This window comes from Phocoena sinus, chromosome 6 (genome assembly GCF_008692025.1).
Source record: "Phocoena sinus isolate mPhoSin1 chromosome 6, mPhoSin1.pri, whole genome shotgun sequence".
NCBI lineage: Eukaryota > Metazoa > Chordata > Mammalia > Artiodactyla > Phocoenidae > Phocoena > Phocoena sinus.
In genome coordinates this window covers 113736339-113751671 of record NC_045768.1, presented here as the reverse complement: position 1 = coordinate 113751671, position 15333 = coordinate 113736339, and the positions used below count along the sequence as shown (strand labels likewise).

Below are 15333 nucleotides of genomic sequence, written 5' to 3'. Positions count from 1 at the left end.
CCTCAAAATGAGAAAGTTCTTCTTTGAAGGAAAAATTAAAATGTTCCATAATAGTGGTTTAGAAAAATCAAATGGCCCAAAGTTACTGCATCAGATAAAATTTTCCACTCTTTCTGGCAATATTTTTGAACTGGAGAAAAAGTTAAATTACCTAATGGAAAGGTTAAAAACAAGGTCCTCTGTCCCCCGCTTTCATTTGCTTTCTATAATCAAAAATTGACTGTCAAGCTACTGTAGTTTTCATCACTTTAAACCACAAATGAAAGGCCTCATTTTTAGACCACGAGCAAATGAATACTTTTATACATATGTAACATCCTTAGTTATATTAATATTCGTGTTCTCCTTCTGCAATGCATATATGTCTACAAATAGCAGAGTATTAAAACACCAAGTTCTTAACTCTTTATATGCTGTAATTTTCCATAGGGCTGGTCAATATAAACGTGTATTTAAAATTACACACCTTTGTACATGTCCCCAAAATACATGTATTTGTCTTTGCCCCTACTTTTAATATCATATTCAATGTAATATATATATATATATATATACACACACACACACACACACACACACACATATACATACCAACACATGCAACCTGATTTGTACAATATTTGGAAAGAAATTTGTGTTATTAGAAATAATGCATTCCCTATGGAAAGAAATTTTTAAATTGACCTTTTTTAGATCATCCAATTTGTATAAATCTTCATAAATGTATAAATAAATATAGAGCATACAAAAATGAATATTAAAGAGAATAAGTAGGATTGGAAGAATTAATACTGTTAAAATGTCAATACCACCAAAAGCCACTTATAGATTCAATGCAATCTCTATCAAGATTCCAATGCCATTTTTTACAGAAGTAGAAAAAAATTCCTAAAGTTTATATGGAATCACAAAAGACCCCAAAGACAAAGAAACCCTGAGAAAGAAGAACAAACCAGGAGGCATCATACTTCCCGATTTCAAGTTACAGTATAAAGCTAGTCATCAAAACAATATGCTACTGGCATAAAAAGAGAGAAATAGACCAAGGGAACAGAATTAGGAGCCCAGACGTAAGCCTAATCGTACCCAGTCAACTGATATTTGACAAAAGAGCCAAGAACATTCAATAGAGAAAAGACAATCTCTCCAACAAATGGTGCTAGGATAATTAGATATTCACATATAAAAGAATGAAGCTGGACCCATTATCTTACACCACTCACAAAAATTAACTCAAAATGGATTAAAGATGAAAATGTAAGACTGTAACCATGAAACTCATAAGCTCCTTGACATGGGTCTTGGTGATTTTTTGGATACAACACCTAAAGCACAAGCAACAAAATAAAAAATGAACAAGTGGAACTATATCAAACTAAAAAGCTTCTGCACGGCAAAAGAAACCAACAGCAAAGTGAAAAACCAACCTACAGAATGGGAAGAAAATACTTGCAAGCTATATATCTGATATGGAGTTAATATCCAGAATATATAAAGAAAACATAAAACAATAGCCAAAAACAAACAACCCAATTTAAAAATGGGCAACAGACCTAAACAGACATTTCTCCAAAGAAGATATATGAAAGGCCAATAGCTACATGAAAAGATGCTCACTGCCACTAATAATTAGGGAAGTGCAAATTAAAACCACAATGAGGAATCACCTAACCTGTTAAAATGGCCATCATTTTAAATGCTGGTGAGGGCTTGGAGAAAAGGGAATCCTTATGCACTACTGGTGGGATTGTAAACTGGTGCAGTCACTATGGAAAACAGTATAGAGGATCCTCGAAAAATTAAATATAGAATTATCGTATGATCTAAAAATTCCACTTCTGGACATAAACCCAAAGGAAACAAAAGCCTTAACTCTAAAAGATAGCCGAACCCTAAGGTTCATTTCAGCATGGTTTACAATAGCCAAGACATGGAAACAACCTAAGAGTTCCCTGATTGATGCGTAGATAAATAAGTTATGAGAACACATACACACACACACAGAGTAATATTATTCAGCCATAAAAAAATGAGGAAATCGTACCGTAAGCTACAACATGGATGGAACCTGAAGGCATTATGCTCATATAAGTGAAATAAGTCAAAGACAAATACTACACGGTCTCACTTATATGTGGAATTAAAAACAAAAACCAAACTCCTAGAAAAAGATATCTGACATGTGGTTACCAAAGGTGGAGACTTGTGGGTGGGGGAAGACTGCAATTTGAGGAAGGTCACCAAAAGGTAAAAACTTCCAGTTATAACATAAATAACTGCTAGAGATTAATGTACAACGTGATGACTCTAGCTATCACTGTCAGACGATAAACAGGAAAGTTGTTAAGAGAGTAAATCCTATGAGTTCTCATCACAAAGATATACTTTTTTCCTTTTTAAATTCCTTATTTCTTTTCATTGAAATAAAAGAAGAGGATAAATAAAAAGAAATCACGCTTAGACACATTATAATGAAATTGGAGAACATCAAACACAAGATAAGATTTAAAAGTGAAAAAAAGGTAGAACATATAACAAAGGAATAACAGGCTGAAAACAAATTTCCACCCAAACAGAAACAATGGAGACCAAAAGTTAGTGGAAATATCTTTAAAGTGCTTAAAAAAAAAAAAGGGAAGAAAGAAAAAAGAAAAAACAAGCCGTCAACCCACACTTCAAACCTAGAATTAAAAGTATAAGAGAAAAAAAAGACATAGTCACACAGATAAAATGTGAGATTATTTATGACTAGTAGAGTTCTATCCACTAGAGCTTCTAAAGGAGGCACTTCAAGAAAAAAAAAATGTTCCCAGAAAGCAAGTCTGATATGTAACTGACCTACTGAACACACAGAAATAAACAAAGGCAAAATGAGGAGAAAGAGGACTATTTCCAAAGGAAGGAACAAGACAAAACCCTTGAAAAACAACTAAACAAAGAGAAGAAATCTACCTTATAAAGAGTTCAAGGTAATAATCATAAAATGCTCAACAAACACAAGAGGAGAATGGATGAACACAGTGAGAAATTTAATAAAAAGTTAAAAAATATAAATAAGAACCAAACTGAGCTGAAGAATGCAATAACTGAAATAAAAAATACACTGGAAAGAATCAACAGTAGATTAGATGATACAGAGGAACAGATCAGCAAACTGTAAGACAAGAGTAGTGGAAATCACCCAAGCTGAAGAGAAAAAAGAAAAAAGATTTTCTTTAAACAATGATAGTTTAAGAGACCTCTAGGACAACATCATTCATACTAACATCTGCATTATAGTGGTCCCAGAAAGAGAAGACAGACAGAAAAGGGCAGAGAACTTTTTTGAAAAAATAATAGCTAAAAACTTCCATAACCTGGGAAAGGAAAGAGACATCCAGGTCCAAGAAGCACAGAGAATCTCAAACAAGATGAATCCAAAGAGGACCACACCAAGACACACTATAATAAAAATTGCAAAAATTAAACATAGAATCTTAAAAGCAACAAGTGAAAAGCAACTAGTTATGTACAAGCAAACTTCCATAAGACCATCAGCTGACTTTTCAGCAGAAACTTTGCAGACCAGAAGTTTGCAGTTCTATCTGGCAAGGCTATCATTCAGATTTGAAGGAGAGAGAAGGAGTTTTACAGACAAGCAAAAGCTAAAAGAGTTCAGTGCCACTAAATCAGCTTTCCAAGAAATGTTAAAGGGACTTCTCTAAGTAGAAAAGAATTACAAATATGACTTCTCTAAGTAGGAAAGAATTACAATAGGGAAAAAAAAATCTATTGGTAAAGACAAACATACAGTAAAGGTAGTAGCTCAGCCAATATAAAGCTAGTAGGAAGGTTAAAGACAAAAACAGTAAAATCATCTATATCCACAATAAGGTAGTTAAGGATATACAAACAAAAGATGGAAAATGTGATGCTCAAAAACATTGGGTAGGGGAAGTAAAATGCAGGTATTGTTACAATGTGTTCAAACATAAGAGATCACCAACTTAATTTATGTATATGTTGTTTTATATGAATCTCATGGTAACCTCAAACCAAAAACCTACAATAGGTACAGGTAGAAAAAGAGTAAGGAATCCAAACATAACACTAATGATTGTCTGCAAATCATAAGTGAAAAGAACAAAATAAGAAAGGAACAATAAAGAATTATAAGAACAACCAAAAAAGAATCAATGAAATCTGCAATAAGTACATACCTATAAATAATTATTTTAAATGTAAATGGACTAAATGTTACAATCAAAGAACAGCATATATGCAGCCTACAAGAGACTCACTTCAGAGCTAAAGACAAACACAGACTGAAAGTCCGGGGATGGAAAAAGGTATTCCATGCAAATGGAAACAAAAGAAATCTGGGGTAGCTTACTTATAGCAGACAAAATAGACTTTAAAACAAAGACTGCAAAGGGACTCCCTCGGTGGTCCAGTGGCTTAAGACTCTGCGCTTCCACTGCAGTGGGCACAGGTTTGATCCTGGTCAGAGAACTTAGATCCCATCCCACATGCCACTTGGTGAGGCCAAACCCCCCCGCCAAAAAAACCCCAAAGACTGTAAAAAGATAAGAATAACATTACATAATGATAAAGAGATCGATTCAACAATATATAGCAATTACAAATATATATATGCACCCAACATAGGAGCACCTAAATACACAAATCAAATATTAACAAACATAAAGGGAGAAATTGACAGAATCACAATCATAGTAGGGGATTTTAACACCCAACTTCCATCAGTGGATAGGTCATCCAGACAGAAAATCAATAAGGAAAGACTGGCCTTAAATGACATATTACATCAGATCAGCTTAATGGATATATATAGAACATTCCATCCAAAAGCAGGAGAAACTCACATCCTTTTCAAGCGCACATGAACAATCTCCAGGATAGATCACATGCTGGGCCACAGTACAAGCCTCAATAAATTTAAGGAAATTGAAATCATATCAAGAATCTTTTCCCACCACAAACGCTATGAGACTAGAAATCAAATGCAAGAAGAAAACTGCAAAAAACACAAACACCTGGAGGCTAAACAACATCCTACTAAACAACCAGTTGGTCACCGAAGAATCTAAGAGGAAATTTTCAAAAACCCGGAAACACGACGTTCTAAAATCTGTGGGTTACAGTGAAACAGTTCTAAGAGGGAACTTTCTAGTGACATAAGCCTACCTCAGGAAACAAGAAATATCTCAAGTAAACAATCTAACCTTATGAAACACGACGTTCTAATATCTGTGGGTTGCAGTGAAAACAGTTTCTAAGAGGGAACTTTCTAGTGACATAAGCCTACCTCAGGAAACAAGAAATATCCAAGTAAACAATCTAACCTTACAACTAAAGGAATCAGAAGAAGAGCAACAACAACAATAAACCACCAAAGTTAGTGGAAGCAAAGAAATAATCGAGATCAGAGCAGAATAAGTAAATGGAGATTTAAAAAAAAAGGGAAAGATTGATGAAACTAAGAGCTGCTTCTTTGAAAGATAAACAAAAATATATACCTTTAGTGTAATCAGAAAAAGAGAGAGGACTCAAATCAATAAAACCAGAAATGAAAAGGAGGAGCTACAACTAATACCACAGAAATACAGAGTATCATAAAAGACTATTAGAACAATTATACACCCCAGGAAAATGGATAACAGAAAGGAAAAGGATGAATTCCTAGAAAACATATAACCCTCCCAAGAAAAGAATCAGGAAGAAACAGAAAAGATGAACAAACCACCAGTAATGAAACAATCAGTAGTATAAAAAACAAAATAAAACAAACAAACAAAACTCCCACAAACAAAAGTGCAGATGGCTTCACAGGTGAATTCTACCAAACATTTAAGGAAGAGTTAACATCTATCCTTCTGAAACTATTCCAAAAAATTGCAGAGGAAGGAACACTTTCTGAAATCAGTTCCACAAGGCCAGCATCACCATGATAACAAATCCAGACAAAGTCCCCACAAAAAAAGAAAATTACAGCCCAATATCACTGATGAATATAGATGCAAAAATCCTCAAAAAATTACTAGCAAACCGAATCCAACAAAACATTAAAAATGAATCATACAATTAAGTGTCATTTATCCCAGGGATGCAAGGTTGGTTCAGTACTGGCAAATCAATCAAGGTGATACACCACATTAACAAATTGAAGAATAAAAAGCATGATTATGTAAATACATGTGGAAAAAGCATTTGACAAAATTCAACATCCATTTATGACAAAAACTCTCAACAAAGTGGGGTAGAGGGAACATACCTCAAACAAAATAAAGCCCATATATGACAAACCCACATCTTACATCATACTCAATAGTGAAAAGCTGGAAGTATTTCCTCTAAGATCGGGAACAAGACAGGATGCCCCACTCTCACCACTTCTATTTAACATAGTATTGGAGGTCCCTAGCCACAGCAATCAGACAAAAACTAAAACAAATTTAAAAATAAAAGGAATCCAAATTGAAAAGGAAGAAGTAAAACTGTCACTTTTTAGATGACATGATACTATAGAAAGACCTCAAGATGCCACCAAAAAAACTATTAGAATAAATGAGTTCAGTAAAGTTGCAGGACACAAAATTAATATACAGAAGTCAGCTGTTTCTATATACTAACAACAAATTATCAGAGAGAAATTAAGAAAACAATCCCATTTACAACTGCATCAAAAAGAATAAAATACCTAGGAATAAACCTAACCAAGGAGGTAAAAATAAAAAAACTTGTACTCAGAAAACTTTAAGATTTTGTTGAAAGGAACCAAAGATGACACAAACAGATGGAATGATATACTGTGTTCATGGATCGGAAGAAATAATATTGTTAAAATGTCCATACTACCCAATGCAACCTACAGATTCAATGCCATCCCCACCAAAACACCCATGGCATTTCGCAAAGAACTAGAACAAATAATTCTAATGCCTGTATGGAAACACAAAAGACTGCAAATAGCCAAAACAATCTTGAAAAAGAACAAAACTGGAGGTATCATACTCCCTGATTTCAAATTATACTACAAACGTACAGAAATCAAAACAGTATGGTACTGGCACAAAACAGACACATAGATCAATGGAACAGAATAGAGAGCCCAGAAATAAATCCATACACAAATGGTCAATTAATCTGTGACAAAGTAGGCGAGAATATACAATGGGGAAAAGACAACCTCTTTAATAAATGGTGTTGGAAAAATCTGGACAACTACACACAAAAGAATCAGTCTGAACTACTTTCTCATACCAAACACAAAAATAAACTGAATATGGATGAAAGACTTAAATGTAAGACCTGAAACCATGAAACTCCTAGAAGAAAACATAGGCAGCATTCTCTCTAACATTAGTCTTAGCAATATTTTTTTGAATATGTCTCCTCAGGCAAGGGAAACAAAAGCAAAAATAAACAAATGGGACTACATCAACCTAAAAAGCTTTCGCACAGCAAAGGAAACCATGAACAGGCAAAAAAAAGGCTGCCTACTAAATAGAAGAAGATATTTGCAACTGATATACCTGATGAGGGGTTAATATCCAGAATGTACAAAACTCATACAACTCAACATCAAAAAACAAACAACCCAACTGAAAAATTGGCTGAGACCCTGAATATACATCTTCCCAGAAAAAAGACAAACAGCCAACAGACACATGCGAAGATGCTCCACATCACTAATCATCAGGGAAATGCAAATCAAAACCACACTGAGACATCACACCTGTCAAAATGCTATCATCAAAAAAACAAGTGCTGGAGAGGGTGTAGAGAAAAGGGAACCCTCCTGCACTGTTGGTGGGAATGTAAATTGGTGCAGCCACTGTGGAGAACAGTATGGAGGTTCCTCAAGAAATTCAAAACAGAACTACTATATGAGCCAGCAATTTCACTCCTGAAACAGATGTGAAAAAAACAAAAACACTAATTTGAAAAGATACATGTTCCCCAATGTTCATAGCAGCACTATTTACAATAGCCAAGATATGGAAACAACCCAAGTGTCCATCAACAGACGAATGGATAAAGAAGTTGTGGAGAGATATACATATACATATGTATGTGTATATAAATATAACACGAAATACTACTCGGCCATAAAAGAGAATTAAATTTTGCTACAGGCAGCAAAATGGATGGACTTGGAGGGCATTATACTAAGTGAAATAAGTCAGACAGAGAAGGACAAATACTGTGTGATTTCACTTACATGTGGAAACTAAAAAACAAAAATGAACAAACATACAAAACAGAAACAGACTCATAGATACAGAGAACAAACTGGTGGTTGCCAGACGGGATGGGTGGCGGGGGATGAGTGAAATAGGTGAGTCAGATTAAGCGGTACAAACTTTCAGTTATAAAATAAGTAAGTCATGGGGATGTAATATACAGCATGGGAATATAGTCAATAATATTGTAGTAGTTTTGTGTGGTGACAGATGGTAACTAGACTTATCATGGTGATCATTTTGTAATGTATAAAAACGAATCACTATGTTGTACATCTGAAACTAATGTAATATTGTAAGTCAATCATACTTCAATAAAAAAAGAGAGCCTCTACATAATGACGAAAAATTAACTGGAAGGTATAACAAATCTATATATTGTATATTTATTAAAGTTGCCTCAATTATGTAGATATAAAATTTAATAAAAACACAGGAGAAACTAATAAACCCATCATTTGGTAGGAGATCCCAAGACATGTTCAATGTAGTAAACACAGGCAGTACACTCAATAATAAGAGTACACATTATTTGCACATAAACGTTTTCAAAAACTTTGTATGTGTTAAGCCACAGAACAACTCTCAAGATTAGCTGATTTCAAGACTAGTTATTATACAGACCATGTCCCCTAATCACAAACCAATTAAGTTAAAAGTCAGTAATACATGGATAAATTTGAAATACCTATACTTGGAAAAAATTTTTACCATTTCTAAACAACCCGTAAGTGAAAAGTAAAGTCTGGAAAGGAAATTTATAGATTAGTGAGAATGAACCACAGCTCACAACAACATGGATGAATAGGAAACAATACTGAGTGAAAAAAACACATTATGACTAGTGTATTTCCATTTCTTTGAAACTACTTGGACTAATTTGGTCTTTACCAAATTGTGTACCTTTACACAACTCTATTTTTACAAGACGAGTGAATAATAAACACAACCTGGTAGAGGAATGGGGCAGTGAAAGAACACACTTCACCTCTCACTCGTACTGGTCACACTCTGACAATTCAACAGAGGAAGTTCATCATATACGCAAGTTTCATAACACATACACCTTAAGGTCTCTCCTGGGTATCATGTGTTACCATCATCTGATAACAGGCACTTACACCTGTGACCAATTCAACTCTCTACGTACTCCTTTTGTCATTTTAAATCCTCTTTTATTTAAAAGAAAGCTCCACTTCTACTCACTAGTCTCTTCCTAATCACAGATTAGGAAAACACTTCAGATCCCTGAACAGACTAGGGAGAAACATACTTCTGATCCCACACGAATTTGTGGTACTAACGCAAGTCAGTCAGCTGACAAGCTTCTAGAGCTTCAGAGGCCAGAACCACGGTGAGGCTCCCGTCACAGTAAAAGGGCAGCAGAAGAGAACAGACATCTCCAGGGTGCCCTGGAGCCAGGCAGACACAGGGCCGGTTAGAGACAGAGCACGCGAGGATTCCAAACACACACAAAATAGGCGGTGAACTCTCGCCACCTCCAATTCCCAGCGATCTAAAAAACTTTTCTATGACAAGATGTAAGGCGTATGACCAATGTTTCTGAAAGAAGCATTTTCTGGAAAGGATTACATTTACTGAACAGCGACAGGAACATCGGAATTTGGAATTCAAGTTTCTACTGGGAAAAGAATGTTTTCTTTAATGAACCTCCTCCCTCCAATTGCCAGAATCAGCATTAGCAATTAACAAATACCCACGCTAACTTACTCCACAGGGAATCCGGTGATGCAAAACCCAGGATGAAAAAAAACAAAAAAAACCCAGGATGAACTGGGAGACTGGGATTGACATGTATACACTGATGTGTATAAAATGGATGACTAAGAAGAACCTGCTGTATAAAAAAATTAATTTAATTTTTAAAAAAATTAAAAAAAAAAAACAAAACGCCAGGGAACAGTTTATCTCCACTGGGAATATCTTCAAGAAGGGATTAGAGGGGGCTGGGCAGGAAGGATCCAAAAAAAAAAAAAAAAAACCCCAGTATCTACTAAACTAAAAACACATACGCACACATGGGAATTATTTTACTTTCATCAAGTTCTGAAAGTAGTAACAAAACCAGGGAGAGCAAAAGGAATCACTTCACACGGGTGTTTCAGGAAAGCTGAAAGCAGCAAGCATTTTTAGACCTCATGTTGCTGAATTTGTTTGCTTTTCCTCAGCCTCTGTCTCCTTAGGTTGCTAATTTCCCGCTCGAGGTTATAGTTCTGCATTCATAACACCATCATCGTTGCCATGGTAACTTCCTGCGACGTCACAGAGAAAACACAGCTGAGTCCCTCCGGCAGCCCCGACTCCCCGCCCCCCCCCATCCCCGTCAAATCCTACGTTGATTTTACTCCTTCCAATGTAAATACGAGGGTTACTATTGAAAGTGCTAGGGAGAAGGTCTTAACACCGAAACCCCACCTACCATCCCCACCGAAGCAAGAAGAAACCCAGCAGCCCAGAACCCTGGTGAAGTTGTAAGCAGAAGCAGCCAGCTCCTGGATTTGTACCCGAGCTCCCCCGGCTCTGAGACACGGGCCTCGGGCACAGCATCCAATGGTCTCCAGCCTCCGTTTACCCATCTGTAAAATGGCCAAGGACCTCATTGGATTGCTCTGAGAATTAAATGAGACGATATAAATGAGACACAGCACAGCGCCTGGCAAATGTCCACTTAAGTCAGAGGCCACCCTGAGCTCCCCGGAACTTTCAGTGATCTCTGACCTCCAGATACAGAATTAAACAGGAAGCTATGGGTTCAGTCACTCAGGAGATATCCATTGTGTGCCTGGTCTGCACCACCCAGTGCCCAGGGCCGTGCGTGTGCTGTGGCCACAACAAAGGCTGTTTCTCCCCCCAACAACTTCAGTTTAACGTGCACCTCTTCGGCAGGAGGCTGGCTCCTGGGATGAGACCAACCTTGGTTCTGGGCCCCATCTTCTCCTGTGTCCACACATCCAGGCAAATAGAGCACAGGTTTATAACTGAAACAGTGAGCCTCTGTGTGGACGAGAATGGAGTCCAGGGTGGACAGGACTATTTCAATTTACCATCTCCTCCGAAGGAGGGGATGTGGTTCTTTTCGGAAGGGAATTTAAACTGAACAAAAGTCTTCAGCTTGCAGCCAGCTTATAATTATTATTTGGGTTTGAGGCACAGGGACAAATGTCTGAACCTCTGAAAACACAATGGAAGTAAATATCTACCTTTAGAAACCAAAGTATCAGTTAATTCCAGGCCTGTGGAAGTGCCTATTTCTAAAGAAATAACATAATAATTTTACCAGGCAACTTCATGACAAGTGGAGAAGCAGTTTACGTTTCTTAGATACATTTGTCATCAGATACTTAATCTGTGCACCTAAAGTAAAGCTTAATAAATTTACCATTAGAAACGCGGGGGAAAAACAAATACCATATGATATCGCTTATATGTGGAATCAAAAAAAAAAGTGATAAAAATGAACTTATTTACAAAACAGAAGTAGAGTCACAGACACACAAAACAAACCTATGGTTACCTGGGGGAAGGGAGGGGAGGGATAAACTGGGAGACTGGGATTGACATATACGCACCAGTATATATAAAACAGATAACTAATAAGGACCTACTGTACAGCACAGGGAACTCTACTCAAATACTCTGTGAAGACCTATATGGGAAAAGAATCTTTAAAAAAGTGGATATATGTATATGGATAACTGATTCACTTTGCTGTACACCTGAAACTAACACAACATTGTAAATCAACTACACTCCAAGAAAAATTTAAAAATTAGAAACACTGAGGTGGTCTTCAATAAAAAGAACTTTGAAAGACACAATTGTGTGCCTTCTGAGCAGGGAAGGAAAAAAAAAAACTACAGGAGGAAAACATAGCATTCTGTATCTAGACAGTAATGTAAGTTCTCCTGAACACTGTTTGGGCTAGAAACTCTTAGAAAAAAAGGGTTGGGCTTCCCTGGTGGTGCAGTGGTTGGGAGTCCGCCTGCCGATGCAGGGGACACGGGTTCGCGCCCCGGTCCAGGAAGATCCCACATGCCGCAGAGCGGCTGGGCCCGTGAGCCATGGCCGCTGGGCCTGCGCGTCCGGAGCCTGTGCTCCGTAACGGGAGAGGCCACAACAGTGAGAGGCTCGCGTACTGCAAAAAAAAAAGAAAGAAAGAAAACAAGGGTTCATGGTCAAATAAGCTTGGCAATACTGCGTGAGACTGACAATCCACATGAGTGTATTAAGGGCTCGAATAAGTTCTGCAGTAAAGAAACTATTTGTATTTGACCAAATACCCACAGAACACACCTGAAGGAATGGTGCTGTTGAATACTTTCCAATACCACGTAGTAACATAGTTACTGGACGCAGAAAGTGCAACACAGGGTATTAACTCAACACTCAAAACATTTTGCTGTTTGTAGTTCCCTCAAAAGAAAAACATCCTAGTGTTGTTCTCTAGTTGTTTAACAACCTCCACCAGAGATAAGAATTATGGTCTAAAAATGTGTAAATCGTAGCTAAATGATATAAAAGAACGGAAGCCTGTTTGGTTGAGGATACACCTAGAACAGTATCTGGCATATAAAAATACGTGTTGAATGAATGACTGAATAATCCTCTTTCTTCTTCTTCATTCTAGTCAAGAGATAGCTCTTCTGATTTGCCCTCCAAACTCCCTAAGAGGAAGCAGGGACCAGGGATGCTATGAAATCACACACTTACGAGCACGTGACAGAAGAAAGAACACAGACCTGGTGCAAAACAGGGCTGTGTGACCTTGAGCACTTACTTTTTGCAAAACAGGAATTAAAACTGTTTTTATCCCAACAGACTACTATGAAGAAAGTGCCTGGCATGATGGTGGCACAGAGAAGGATTCAAAAAATACCAATCCCTTCTCTCTCCCTCATTCTGACTGACTTTTCCCTAATTTAAACCCCGAGGAAACAGCAACTCAAAGGTAAGTAAAACGTCCTGGGGGACTGTTGAGTGAGCTGAATAAGCCAAAATAAATCCCACATCAAATATGAGACAAGAAGGAATGCGCTTCCAAAGACTGTAACACTGCTCCCCGTTCGCCTTCCTCAAGGTCTTGAGTGCTGGAGCGTCTTTTAATCTTGAGGTGCGCATCTTCTTTAATCACACTAATTCAACAAAACTCCGAGCATATCATCTCATTAAATCACCCTATTCTCTGTCGAAGGCTTCACAACTTCAAAATCAAACCAGCCAGTTTTCACCATAAAACACTGTCTCTTTCTTCCAACAGCTCCACACCTAAAAATGTACCCAAATAAGCCAAGTTTAGCACTGCACATACGCTAACAACAATTCGAGTTTGAAGATGGGCATTGAGCACACACCTAACTTACACAAATAAGACTGCATCTGGGGCCCGCCCTGGCGGTCCACTGGGGAAGACCCCGTGCTCCCAACGCAGGGGGCCCGGGTTCGATCCCCGGTCAGGGAACTAAGATTCCACATGCTGCTGCAACCGAGACCCGGCACAGCCAAATAAATAAATAATTTTTTTTTTTTTAAAAAAAAGACTGTATCTTGCCAAGCTGTCAGATATCAACCTCCCCCTTTGAAGAGTCTGGGCTCCATGCTTATCTTGTTTCTGAAATCCGAAGTAATCTGTAACACTGAGAAGCTGATTTGATGATGAAAAGCCTTTATAACAGGGCTGGGTTTCCTTTCTCTGTGCCAATCAGGGAACGAAGGAGAGATGGGAATCACATATTAAAATGGAAATTCGGGCAGTTACCTGATATGCTGACAGAATAAGGGGGGAGTCAGGAGAAATTGCTTCATTAAATGCACTATTTACGTTCCAGTAAATCCAGCGTTTGAAAATGTTGACATTTGTTTTGAAACCAGATTCAAATTTAGTACACAGTATTTCTTTCTTGGCAAAAGCTGCAAGTGAATGCCAGTAAGTCCGGCTGTTTTACACACACTCTGTGTGGAGGGTATCAGAGGACCTATGAATCAGGTCAAACTTAACACCACATGGATGACCTTGGAGAAAAAGAAATGACTTGTCAGAGTCCTATCGCAAAAACTAATTTACATTTTTGTAATCCCACTGATAAGGCAGTAATAAGCATGGCTAACTCCCCCATGCGCTCTTTTATATTAATAACTCTGATTTTGCAAAACTAAGATCAAATCACCCCAAAATGCAGGCCTATTTCCAGGCCTGTCAAATGTACTGCCCTGCACAGAGGGGCACACGGAGGCGCTGAGCACATCCTTCTGGGGTGGTTGTTAAACCATCTGACCTCATTAGAGTGTTAACAAATACTCACCTGTCAGAAGAGTCTCCCAGCATATTTTTTCACTTAGTAACACAGCCAGGAACTCTTGGAGGAGCCCGGTGGCATCCCTAACTGGACTCATAAATATCACTCTTCCCCCTTCTTGAAATTTGCCAACACACCACACTGACACTCAGTGAAAGTTTTCTGACTCAAGAAAAGGAAAGATAACACCAGGAATATGTGAAGAATTTCTTAACAAAACACACACACACACACACACACGCACACACACATGCACACACACACCCGACTTGGGAAAACAAGCAAACCACAGTCACAGGAGTTCTCAAATCCGCTTTGGTGAAAAAGCCCCTGAAAAAGCAATTCCAGCCCACTTGGGGCCTTTTACAACTGGGTCCTGCCCTTACCACCAACACAAGAACAATAAATACATTTTTAATTCATGTTTCTAAATGGAATAAATAGTGACAGGACCTGGAAGGCAGCCAATGCAGCAGCCTGAGAGGCACCGCGCCCAAACTCTCTCAGATCAATCAATCCTTCCAGGCATTTGCAACAGCGGATCTGCAGAGGGCCCTGAATATCCCACTTGAAGAGAACGTGGAGGAAACATGACCAAACCTAGGAGACACTAACTGACGTTAAGTGACACCACACTTCCAGTTACCTGAAAATGATACCCTTTTGCATCACACATGATTCCGGCCACAAGGGACGCTGGAAGGTCCACTGGATTCATGACCTCTTGCAATAATTTCGCGACCTGTCCTCACCCGAGGCCCGACCAACCCTGC

General features: G+C 38.0%; 1 protein-coding gene across 3 annotated transcripts in view; it reads right to left on the bottom strand.

Moving 5' to 3' along the window:
- The window catches only part of SH3RF1 (SH3 domain containing ring finger 1), a 158948-nt gene that overhangs the window by 88502 nt on the left and 55113 nt on the right, over positions 1 to 15333 (bottom strand). The window lies entirely within an intron of this gene.